The sequence below is a fragment of the Callorhinus ursinus genome, unplaced genomic scaffold (genome assembly GCF_003265705.2).
Source record: "Callorhinus ursinus isolate GAN/ISIS: 27379988/994484 unplaced genomic scaffold, GSC_fseal_2.0 scaffold41, whole genome shotgun sequence".
Lineage (NCBI taxonomy): Eukaryota > Metazoa > Chordata > Mammalia > Carnivora > Otariidae > Callorhinus > Callorhinus ursinus.
This window is the reverse complement of record NW_027397103.1, coordinates 14,481,982-14,492,747: the sequence shown is the minus strand read 5'-3', so window position 1 is coordinate 14,492,747 and position 10,766 is coordinate 14,481,982. Positions and strand designations below refer to the sequence as shown.

Sequence of the window (10,766 nt, the reverse complement as noted above, 5' to 3'; positions counted from 1 at the left end):
CAATTTCAACAATTGCATAATTCCTTTAAGTGCCTGAGCAGGTGGTAGGTTCTAGTAATTCCAGATGCTATTGCAATCAGCTTTCAATTCTGAACACCAGGGAAAAAGTTCTCCAGAGGGCCTAGTGGAAGTTTATCGGCTGGTTTATTTTGCTAATACCCAATTGCCATCACTTGTAAGGGAGTCTGCTCTTAATTAAGGGAAAAGCTGGTTGGGCGGTAATAAAAATATTCCTGCTTTTCTCTGTGAACGGGTTTGCTTAGAGAACTATCTATGGATTGCAGTATTTCCAGACCCAAGATCTTTGGTACCTAAAATGACAGGGGAAAAAAATACCAATTAAAAATCCTTTTGAGGTCAAGGGCCCCTAGCTCGCTCAGTTGGTAGAGCGTGTGACTCTTGATCTCAAGGTTGTAAGTTGGAGTCCCATGCTGGGTGTAGAGATTACTGAAAAAATAAAATCTTAAAAAAAAAACAAAACTATGACTCAATTCCTTTTTTGTGTGGCGTCTGTTAATGGGTCCATTTGCATTTCCAGTCTACCAGGGCCCGATTGTGTTTGTCCAAAAATGACAAGGCAATTTGATCACAAACAGAAAATATTTAGCAATTATATCAGATTCTTCCCTTAGGTTCTTCTCTTTCCATAAACACCTCTTAATTCAAATTTGAAAGATAGTTCACCCTTTGATGCGGCAAGCTCCAGAAAGTTCTCTAGCTCAAATAAATGTTAACACAACAGCCTGCATCAGATGACAACAAAAATCAGTGACATTGATGAGGCTAAAGCCCCTGGCTGACATGAAAGATATAGGATCTTGAGGGAATTGAGAAGATGTATAATATCCACTTTTGCAGAAATTAAAGTTAAGAGTATAAATAACCAACACACATAGCATGTAATGTCTACCCTCGATGTGTCTCTCCAAGTACACTCAAGTGCATTTATTTTCTGGCTTTTCCTCTGTAGCTGTGCTTGTGGTCACTTCTGTAAGTACTCCCAGGGAAATGAGATTAGCACTGGCTAATAAAGGAAAAATGAGGCCTTCTCAAGCATATTCTCAACAAGAGCCCCTACCCTCCCAACAATACACAAGCGTCCAGAAATGAAAACTCTTTTTAGATCCAAGTCAACTCCATTCATGAGGAAACAACTACCCCAAGACAAAAAGGCTCAAAAGCTTATGCCTTATGCCAGCCCCGTGTTTCAGGTCTGAAGATGCTTCTCGTGTGGGGTCTGAATGATTCCGAGGGCTTTATGGTCTTCTACCCCTCCTTTTGAGGAGGACGCACATGCTCATTCTGAGGCCTCTTGGAGAATGGACCTTCCCTCTGTCTCCATGCTATACCACTTCCCAATCACCCCAAGCCCCTCAGATTTCTTCCAGCTCCCAACTTCGACTGCATGAAGAGTCTGAAAACATTTCACTGAATGCTTCTGAGTACCTGGGGGTGTGCTGGGAGCAGAGTGGTAGCTCCTGGGCTCTCTGAGGTCCGTGGTCATGGAGGTGCCTCCAAAGCCCTAATGCGAAGCACATCGTTGCCCATTTGGGGTCTCCCTGTGTCGTCTGTGTCCCCCTCTGCCCACCCCCAGGGTGTACTATTCTCTGCGTCATGGGCAAAAGCTGAGAAATCTCAACGGTAAACTCTTTACTCTCGTGGATCATCTAGTAACCATGACAGTGTGTCATAAACATGGCTTAGAAAATAAGAAGTGTTTTCTCTGAAACACACAGTGTTCTTCTCAATAGGATGTTTGGGGAGTGATTTTACAAATGCCGTTCTGAATCGGGGAAGGCTCCCTCACACATACGGGTACATAGACTGTGTTTAGGGGAGCCAAGCCCCAAGAGTTGGGTCTAAAGCCAAGGACAGTCAGGGCAAGGAGGGTGTCTGGGGACCTAGGACGCTTGTTCACCACACAAACTGCAATGGTATTTTGCTTTGTTTTCAATAATTGAGACAGATGCTCAGGCTTGTTCGATTTTATACATATTTGAGATGTGTGTTCAGGTACAAACACCTTCATCTCTTACCGGTTGCACAGGTCCAGAGCCCCCTGAGGATGACACCACTGTCTTTGGCAATGCCTGAAATTTCTTTTGAGGTATTTGATAGTATTTAGGTTAAAAGGGAGTGAGGAGAACACCCTACTCCCTCTGAGGATTCTATCCCAAAAGAGTAGACCAGATTTAAGTATCAGTCCAATCACCATCATCAGCCGTCATTTTCCTGGAAGAAGGATACTGGGATCGATGGAAGGGATGGAGGTGGTTAACGTGTCAGTCATTCCTTCAGCAGTCTTCAGCTGAGCACTAGTGCAGCTCACGCGCTTGGTCAACACAGACATAGATGCTCAGCGAGAGGACGCGTGGCCTTGAGGAGCTCACAACTCTAAAGGGAAGAACACACACAGAAACAGTCACAGTACCATTGAGCTCAAGATCCTTTCTGTTGCAAGCGATAGAAATCCTGTTCAGGCCCAAATAAACACAACACATTTATTCTTAAGACCCCTCGAGTCTATCGAGTTTCTCTGTTCCCGCCACCCCACACTACTCGGGATGACCATGACCTTTCTCCTTACTCACCCCGTGGTCCCCTGCCCTGATTCAGCTAATTCATTCTTTGCACAGACTCCAGAGTAACATTTCAGAGTTTAATTCTGACTGTGGCCATCCATGTTCTCATCATCTCTCCAGTCTCCTTGTGGCTCTCAGACCAAGTCCAAAGTCCTGGCTCATGATTCACGATGTTTCCTTTTGATCCCAGCCTCCGGCCACCTGGAAATCTCTGCAGACCCTGAGCTAAGCAGCTTCCATCCTTGAAGGATTAGCATCTCCCTCTCCATCCACCGGGTGCCCCTGCCACTGTCCAAACACAACCTCATCTGCTGCTTCTCCACCTTTTCCATAATTGTCCTGTATTCAACCCAGAGGCTCCCTTCTTCAGGAACGCTCCCCTCATGCTTCCTAAATGCTTTCCATTTTTAAGGAAATGCCAAAGTGAAGAATGTGTCTCTCCTCTGAGCTGAATAATGTGATTTATTTCATTCCAGTGAGATGGAAGATTCAGGACAATCTGTAGAGAGGATCTGCTCACAGGCTTGGCCTCCACACACTTGCTATCAAACACAAGACCCAGACTGCCCATTTCTCCATGGAAGCAGGAAATTCCAGTTGTCAGATAGTCTCGAGTACCTGAGCTGGCTCGTCCTGCTCATAGGGGGCGTGGGAGACAGAGGGGACCCCACCCCACCACCTGCTCCCCTATGTTGTTGGGGGGGGGTCTCTGCCCTGGTGAGGAGGAAGGGAATTTCTTACCCTCATAATTTTTCCCAGGGCAGAAACCTGTGGACCCTGCTGATAGGTTAACGTCCTCCTTCCAAACCTGATCCGATTATTTCCTGCATCCATAAAATCCAATTACAACTTTCTTGTGCATCATTTCAGGCACAAAGGGACATGTCCCTCCCTGATTTATTCAAGGCTTCCTACCATCATAAGAACTTGAACACATCAAAGGGGATTTAAGAAATGAACTGCACTTCATCCATGCTCCTTAAGTGTTGCAACATAAATGTTTTATAGGAACGAGTGTAGCATATTTGGCACGATCTATCACCCTTGTGTACTCTTTTGGAGGGATGAAATAAATAGCTAAAATGCAAGGGCACCTGGGTGGCTCAGTCGGTTGGGCGTCTGCCTTCAGCTCAGGTTGTGATCTCGGGGTCCCGGGATTGAGCCCTGCTTTGGGCTCCCTACTCAGTGGGGACTCTGCTTCTCCCTCTCCCTCTGTGCCCCCCCCCACTCGTGTACATCCTTTCTCTCTCAAAAAAATAAAACCTTTTTAAAAATTTAGAAATTAAAGAAATAAATAAATAAAGTGCAGATAGAAATCCAAGGATTCTTTTGGAATTTTCCTGAGGATTTGCCACATTACACTCCTACGGACTCCTGAGACACCAAGTTCAAGGTTCTAATAGAGTGCTCTTTATCTAAAATCACCATGTCTTTGCTCATCTTTTTCCCCAGTAGCTTGTAAATGAGAAAATCTAAACCAGGGATAATACTAGACACCAAGTAAATACTTATAGAATGAATGAATGAATGAATGAATGAATGAATGAGATTGTCTCAAGGGGCCTCTGAGCAAAGATATAATTGTGTTTTAAGAATGGATGAGGTGCCTGGCTGGCTCAGTTGGTGGAGCTTCTGGTTCTTGATCTCTGGGTCATGAGGTCGAGCCCCACATTGGGGATAGAGCTTACTTAAAAAAAAAAAAGAAAGAATTGATGGTCAGTGGGTCTCCTTCCTGCCTATAATGATGGCCCATCACCAGGCAACTCTCAGATGGATTGTTTTCCCATGTAAATTAGCCTCAAACATTGTATTCTTCCAAGTCCTACTTAGTCTTGCTTCCCACGTACTCTACCTCCTTCCCCAGAGCTCATGTGTGTAATGGATTTGTTCTGTGTGTTTATTATCAGGATAGTACATTCCATACTCCTCCCCTCCTGGATGCAAAATTAAATGAAACTTTTGCATTATGGTACAGTTTTGATAAGGTTGGCCTCGCTCTCAGAGTTCAATAGCTATCTTCAAAGCTGGTGGAAACGTTGAATTAAATTTGGGTCTTATCCCAATGTATATTTTGAAAAGGAAACAATGCAGCCAATAGCCTTTTCCTCCCTTTTGGTAGAGCTTTCCTAAAACATATATCTTTTTTTTTTTTAAAGAAAGGAAATATTTCAATAGTGGTTTCTGTTTACGGGTGAGTTGTGTGGAGCAGGAGCTCAAAGTTTATGCATCAAAGAGGAATAAAAATAGAACAAGCAATTTTTCAAAGGATATGAAGTCCCTGGAATCAGGAAAGTTCTACCCATCCTGCTGTGCTCTCTCTTTAACTTTGGAGTCTGATTTAAAACGGAAAGAATCTAAATAAGCAGTTCCTTTGTAACGGGATTTGCAAACTTGGTAAACAATTTTCAACCCCTGAAAAATGTGCTTCTGAGCTGCACGCATTGAGGCATGAGGCTGCCAGGCCAGCCCTCACTGCATTATTGAGTTGAAGGTAAAACAATTAATTTCCATTCTTTTTGTCTTAGGGCAGGTTTTTTATGGGTCTGGGGAGAAAATTGCAATATTTGGCAACCACTTCCCTGCACCCTGTATCATTTAGTTGGATCTTAACTTGTTAGAAGCTAATGGGAAATCTGAGCATGAATTTGATATACCGTGGACTCACTTCTGGCATCTAATAAAAGCCACATCCGTAGAGTCGGTAGATGTGAAAAATGTGTCATCATCCTCAAATACCCTTCCATGTAATCTACGGCATATCCCTAAATAAAATTGCGAACTAATGGGATTCAACCTCACACATTCATCACTTGGAAACCAAGAGGAGGTGAGAAAGGGCGACATCTCCTTGGTGCACATGGACCAGAAGAAAGTCACGAGTGAATTATTATGTAGAGAATCTTCCATTAGGCTTTGCGGACTCAAGTATAGCGAGCCTGTGACAGGGTCTGGGAAGGTCCCAAATCGTCCTACAGGAGAAACTCCTGAAGGAATATCCTGATTCGAGGAATTCATTCTTACCCACGTAAGGTCTCCGTGCCCTGTCCTTTCTTGGAAACACATAGATATTTGGTGCGATTTTAATTATAAAGGTCATTTTCAAGTTTATTGCATTTTTAACTTACTTTGCTTTTCTAAATTACAAAAGTCATACACAATTTATTCATGAGTGTATAAAGACAAAGTCACTCTAAGAGCATCTGTCGCTGGGCCCATACTCCAGGTAGAAACACTGTTAACAATTTCTCACGCGTTTTTTTCCAAATCTCACTCACACTAATACCCTCCCGCCCAACCATTTGCAATAAAACCTCCCTTCCCTTAAATATTTGCATAAATACAATTTGCTTTTTCTTGTTCAGCTCCATAGCTCACCAGAATGGTACTTTTAAAATGTGAATTAGGGGGAAAAAAATCAATCCATCAGACAAAAACCATCTTTTTCAACAAAGTTTGGGGCTGCCCACCAGAATATTGTCTTGAGTTTTGGCATATTAACAACCTATTTTTATTTTTGAATTATCACAAACTTCAATCAGAATACTTAAAAAAAAGAAGAAGAAAAGAAAAAAAAGAAAAAGAAAAAAGAAGAAAGAAATGAAAAAAAAAGAAGGAAAAAAAGAAGAAAAAGAAAAAAAAGAATATTGTCTTGAGGATTATAAAAATCTAAGATGACTGTGAATATGAACTATGACCCCCAGAGTTATGTGCAACCCGCCCAACTGTACATGGTAACCCTCTGCCAGGACCTGTGACTGCCCCCCCACCCCCAACACATACACCCCCCCCCCACACACACACACACATACAATGTCTGCAAATATCTGGGGGCCTCTCTTCCTCCAGGGCACCTCTGTACATTTCTCTCCACATTTTTGTTTTCCTTTTCCCTCTGTTAATGCAGACACCAGACTGAGCCCCTTCTTCGGTTTCTAGAGTGTCCAATCCCAGCAAGAATCTCAGAGGTTTAGTTCAGTGGTTCCCAGACAGGGGAAATTTTGCACCCCTGCCCAGGATACATTTGGCAAGGTCTGGAGACATTTTTGGTTGTCATGACTGGGAAGGAGACACCATTGGCATCTAGTAGGTGGAGGCCTGGGGTGCTATTAAACATCCTCCCGTGCACAGGATCACCTCTAGCATGAAGAAGACTCCAGCCTCAAATGTCACTGGTGCTGAAGAGGATAAACCCCCATTCAGTCACTATAGTGGGTACGTCCAGGGTCATGGAAAAGGGTCCTGTCACTCGGCCCCCTGTCATCTTTCTCCCTAACTCATGGCCCCTCCATCTTCCGTCCTCAACGTCCTCTCCAAGTTCCCTTGACCTCAGGAGAGGTCAAGGCGTCTTTGCTGTATCTTCCCATTGGGCATCATCTCTCCCTTCCTGAAAACTTGGTGCCAACGAGCCCCACTTAGAGCCCCCAGCCCAAGGGGACTTACCAAGCTGATTCCCCAGAAATGGTCTGAGTAAACCAAGAAGGGCACAGAAAAACTTGCAGTTCTGTGCATCCGTAGTGAAGTTATATTTTATTCAAATTTGAAGCATGTCAGCTGAACTGTCGTGTGATATGAAATGCTAATTCAATATTACTGTATTTGAATAATTGGAAATAATAGATACCATCCAAATTAGTAAGAAACCATCAAGCACCACATTATTTCACAGCTGGTTGGCTGAATAGATTGTAAACTTAGTTAATGATATTGCACCATTATGGTGCTAATTTAGCCAGGAAAATAAAAATACTAGCAGTTTTCAGATAATTCACACTGACACCGGGACTTGGGATCTGAATCAAAGGGAGGGGGACATTATGTAGGAGTCTTTTTTAACAAATACGATCTTGGTTCATCTTCACGTCATCTCCATGATGTGGATACTATTTAGATCCTTCTCTTTTTTTAAGATTTTTTTAAATTTATTCATCTGAGACACAGAGATACAGAGAGAGAGAGAGAGCATGAGCAGGGGGAGAGGCAGAGGGAGAGGGAGAAGCAGGCTCCCCGCTGGGCCAGGAGCCCGATGTGGGGCTCCATCCCAGGACCCCGAGATAATGACCTGAGCCAAAGGCAGATGCTTAATGACTGAGCCCCCCAGGCATCCCCAATCCTTCTTTTACAGACAATTTAACACAGCCTCAGAGTAGTAAGACATACAGCAGTTCCTGTGATCTCATCGATACAAAATTAAATATTTAAAAATATATGAACATGGAAGGAGAATATATTTCACATGAGAGAGTCATTCCTGAAGAAATGACATAATTGAAAGCTTGAATAATTCCAAAATAATCCTGAAACCATTTTTTTTCTTTTTTCTGGCTAAACGTGCATGTCCCAGACACGTTTCATCATCCTTCTGAGGCTCCTGGAGAAAGAAATGTAGCCCCTGCTTTCTGCAAGATGGTGGGTTGAAATCAGCCGTCTTCTCCTAGCCTGGTGTGTTCCTGGACAGAATCCTCTGATTGCTAATGGCCTCCAAACCGGATGCTTCCTTCTCTTTCCACTTTCAACTTTTCTGCTCCTGCTTTATATTCCTCCTTCCTCTGTCCCCTCCAGACAGTTAGTCCTTTGAGAGGTTGAGGGTTCTGACTCAGGTCAGGCTGCCTGGGTTCAAATCCTGGATCTACTCTTTCCCAGTGGGTGCCTCTGGGCAAGTTACTTAGCTTCTCAATGCTCATCCAGTAACTGACTGGTAAAGAGCAGCACCACGGGTCATAAGATGGTTGAGTATGAATGCCTTGGCTTTTGATGATTCCAGCCATTATTTATTTAACAAACCTATGGTGGGAACTTATTAAGGAGCAGCCCCTGGGGATGCTGATGTGGACCACAGCCTCCATCACCAAAAGAACTTTCTAACATTAATTTGCTTAAAGACCCAATTAATAAAAATATTCTTAACATTTCTCTCCTTCAAACAGCCATCATGACTCCTTTATGTATCTTCAAAGTCACACATTTTTTTGTTCTTCTGAACAAATACTAGAACCCCTTGTTTTCAAAGGTATATTTGATCTCTTAAAAAAAAAAAAAAAACAGGTTGACCTCTTTTCAAATGCATATTAAAGTTGTATTTCAAAGTCAGTTTTCCTGAGGAACGAAAAGCCATTCCTCCTAGGAAGGTCACAAAGGAAGTCTGGAGTGATTCAAGGAATGGAAGAAATTTGGGGCAAATTGAGGGGGAGAAGAAAGCCTGTGATTTTGCTGTCTTGGGGATCTAGGTCACCCTTCCTTGTTGCAGTGCAGCCTGTATGAATGAAAAAGTGTTGGGCTTCAATTCTGCCTTCTTGGCATTTATGTTCCCACAAGGATATAAACAGCCATTATGTCACTGGGTCCTCTGTGCGCATGACAGTCTTGACCCTTGACCATGTCCTCTGGCCCTCTGCATTCCTTTCTGCCTCGGTTCTTCTGTAGGTTTTTCAAGTGCTCTTTTGTTTGTTTGTTTTTCCCATCTAATATTTTCTTTTATTTATTTATTTTCCCATCTAATATTTTAGATGATTTACCTCCCAGGGTGCAACGGTATAAGGAGGGAGATAGCACTGATGTCAATGGTCTCCAGCTCACTGTCTTTGTGAGGTCAGGCTTTGCACCTGCCATCCTTATTTCCAAACACTAGTCCCTCTCCACAGGGCATGCCAGCATTGATTCCCTTGATCTTCATCAGGCTTCTGTGATGTAGATGTCGCTAGTAACCCCATTTTGTAGATAAAGGAAGGAGGTTAAGACATCCGCTCAAGGTTATACCGCTAGGATGCATCCTAGCCAGGATTTCAATCCAGGAAACCTGGGATTAGTGTGACTAGTGTTGATGTCATGGCCATTACCCCAAAGTGCTTCTCATCTACAGCTCATTAGAGATTTCTGGTTTCTCGTGGTGTCTGCTTGCTGCCCCTGGGGTAAATCTCTCCTAATTCCTTCTAATTTTCCAAATTTTCTTTTACTCTCTGCCTAGAGCTGCTATGAATATTTTAATATACAAACTCTGAGTCCCATGCATATATATTTACCCAGGGTAAATAATTAGAAGTGGATTTGTTATATCGCAGAGAATATGTGTCTTCAAATTAACCAGATATTGTCAAAAAACTGTGCCAATTTATTCTACCCCTGGCAGTATGTAATAGCTCTAAAATGTTCGTTAAAAAATGAAAGAAAAGAAACAAATAAACAAAGGTATCCTCCATCCCCACAGAAATGGTGGCCCCTCTAATTTCTGAATCTGGAAGGAAACATCAAGGCTATTGGAAGTAAGCTGAGGGAAAAAAATGTATCTATTCTTCACCTTTTTACTTCATCTTATTGAACACTGATAAGTGTTTTCCCTGGGGCAAAAAAGAAAAGAAAAGCTCAGGTTATCTGTTGCATTGTATCAAAGTCACCCTAAAACATGTAGGCTGAAAAATCCTGATTTAGTTTGTTTACAAATCTGCAAATTGGCCAACACTTGGCAGAGGTAGTCTCCGCTCCACCCAGTATCAGCAGAAGTAACTCAGTGGGGACCTGAAGGACGCACTTTCAACAGGACTTACTCAGGTGGCTGTCTACCAGAGGCTCAGCCAGGACTGTGAGCTGAGGGCCTCTCTCTGGGCTCTGTCTCTTCGGGCTTCCTCACAACATGGTGGCTAGGTTCCAAGAGCAGGTGTGCCTGAAGAACTGGGAGGAAGCTTTTTATGACCTAGCCATGGACATCACAAAGCATGACTTCAGCCATAATGAGAGGCACGCCCAGACTCAAGGGGCGGGTACATAGACCACACCGCTCAATGGGAGTATCAACACCACTTTGAAGGAGAGCGTGTGGGATGGGAGAGATCATGGTCGCCGTTTTGGAAAATACAGTTTGCCAGGGGCAGCATGGGAGCGTAAAACAACCAAATACCCTCCCCTTTGCCACCATCTAGACATGATAGATGGAAGATCATTTTGGCATAAATGTCTAGAAAACTCTTATGAGGAAGATACAGAAATCTCCACATGCTAAAAACTAAGAAAAAACCTGAGAAATGAAGCAGAAACATATCCAGGGGAGAGAGAATGGGGTGGGGAAAATGTTTCCAGGTGACTCTACTTCTCAAAAAATGCCTTATAAATATGTGGCTAATGTGCCTTTGTGAGTTGGATTCCACCCTGTGGAGCTTCCTTCTCCCCGTTCTGCTCCAAATCAAAGCGATGCAT

The 10,766-nt window shown here is 43.2% G+C and overlaps 1 long non-coding RNA gene across 1 annotated transcript; it reads right to left on the bottom strand.

Moving 5' to 3' along the window:
• Positions 1–1,970: 1,970 nt before the first annotated feature.
• LOC112837513 (uncharacterized) lies at positions 1,971–10,247 on the bottom strand. The gene is made up of 2 exons (XR_003211755.2): positions 10,121–10,247; positions 1,971–2,394 (listed from the first exon to the last, which is right to left on the bottom strand). It is a non-coding gene; the product is annotated as an uncharacterized lncRNA (long non-coding RNA).
• Positions 10,248–10,766: the final 519 nt, after the last annotated feature.